Source organism: Gossypium hirsutum, chromosome D01, assembly GCF_007990345.1.
Source record: "Gossypium hirsutum isolate 1008001.06 chromosome D01, Gossypium_hirsutum_v2.1, whole genome shotgun sequence".
Taxonomy (NCBI): Eukaryota; Viridiplantae; Streptophyta; class Magnoliopsida; order Malvales; family Malvaceae; genus Gossypium; species Gossypium hirsutum.
In genome coordinates, this window is record NC_053437.1 from 10549581 (window position 1) to 10551358 (window position 1778).

At 35.5% G+C, this 1778-nt stretch overlaps 1 long non-coding RNA gene across 1 annotated transcript; it reads left to right on the top strand.

The window, feature by feature from the left end:
• Nucleotides 1-223: 223 nt before the first annotated feature.
• On the top strand, nt 224-1502 carry LOC107921241 (uncharacterized). Its single transcript, XR_001690992.2, has 2 exons — nt 224-730; nt 1067-1502. It is a non-coding gene; the product is annotated as an uncharacterized lncRNA (long non-coding RNA).
• The last annotated feature ends 276 nt before the right edge of the window (nt 1503-1778 follow it).

Consider the following 1778-nt stretch of genomic DNA (forward strand, 5'->3'; position numbering starts at 1 on the left):
ATGTAAAAGTTATGCAAGTAGAATAATAATAAAAATATATATATATAAGTAAGGTGCATGGGTTTATAAAAATCATTTTAAAAAAATATATGTATATATTATTGTAGAGAATATGCATATGTGTATATATATAGTAATGGTAATAATAATAATAATAATAATAATAATAATAATAATAATAATTAAAAAAATATAAAAAGAAAAATAACAAATTAAGGATTAAATTAGAAATAAACGAAGTTTTGAAACCAAATTTAAAGATGGGAATTAAATAAGGACCAAATTAAGATGCGCGCAACAGTAGGAGGATCGAAAGGGTAATGTACCCAAACCTCCCAAATGCGGCGCAGCAACATGGACCAAATTGGAACATTATTAAAACATATGACCAAATTTAAAAAAATAAAAAGACTGATTTAAACACCCCTCATAAAACAGAGGACCAAATGTGGAATTGGCCCCTTTTACAGAAATGCGCGGATCCTTCCCTGGGTCGGGTCACCGCGCGGGTCGTAAGGCTGAAACGGCGCCGTTTTATCCTTCTTATTTAAACCAAATTTAAAAAAAAACATTTATAACTAAAACAGACAAAAAAAAACCCTTGATTCTTTTTCCTTTTTCTCTGTTAGGGTTTCAAAACCCCCTCCTTCCTTGCGCCGCCGTTTGAGCCTAGTGCCCCATGCCCCGATTTCGCCGGAGAAGACACCGGCTCGACAACTCCGGCGACCAGGTAAGTCCTTTCCTCCTTTCTTTATATTTTAAATAAAAAATAAAATAAAATAAAGCTAAAAGGGAAAAAAAAACGAAACGAAACTAAGAAAGATGAAAAATGGAATAGACACCTTATATATTCGAAAAATTTCTGTATCTGTTTCGTTTCTTTGTATTTTTCTCTCTTTTCGTCCCTTTTTTACGTTGAATCCCTCCCCCTCACAGTGCTTGAAATCAGCCTTTTATAGCCGAAATAGAAAAGAAAAAAAAATAGAAAAAATCTCAACAAATCTACTATGTTGTTTGTTGGCATATTGCTGCCCGATTCTTTGCTCTTCTCTTTCGCTTGTTGCAGGTACGTGCTTGAGGAGCGGTGTTTGCGGAGAAACGGCACGCGTGGAGGCCGAAACTTGCGGCGACTGGAAACTGCTGGGGCGTTTGAGGGCGGCGGCTACTTGCTGCTACTAGGGTTTTCTGCTTTTATTTAAGTATTGGGCTAGGGTTAAATGTTTGGGCTTGTTTGTTGGTCTGGGCCCGGGCATTATTGGGTTTGTACAGTTATATTTCCTTGATTAACTGCAAATTGTGACACAACTGGAGGTTGTTCTTGTGTAGGATGTCTTGAGTGACAGCTTGAGGAACTACAGAGGAGATACCTTCATCATTTCATCACTCTCCTTAGAATGTTTTTGTAAATGAGCTAGAGACGGTGATCTTTGTTGAGTATTCTTTGAGGAAGAGGGAGTGGAGGTTCTGGTTAACTTCACTCCACACATGAAGGAGTTTCTTAAGAAAGTTCTACTTCGAAGAAAAATTTCTTGAAATCTTGTGGCAAAAGGGAAATTCCAAAGAGAATATCCTTATTAGGCTTCACATTGTTTTTGAAAGTAACTATCAAATTAAAACACAATCACATCTCATAAAAACCCATATCAATTTTTTTAGATTTTCCCTCCAAAATAAAGAAAGTAAAATATTTCACAATTTTTACCCCTCCAAACTAAGAATAAGGAACCAAAAAAATCCCCAATATGCAAAAAGACACTAGATTGTATTGTTTTAGTGTC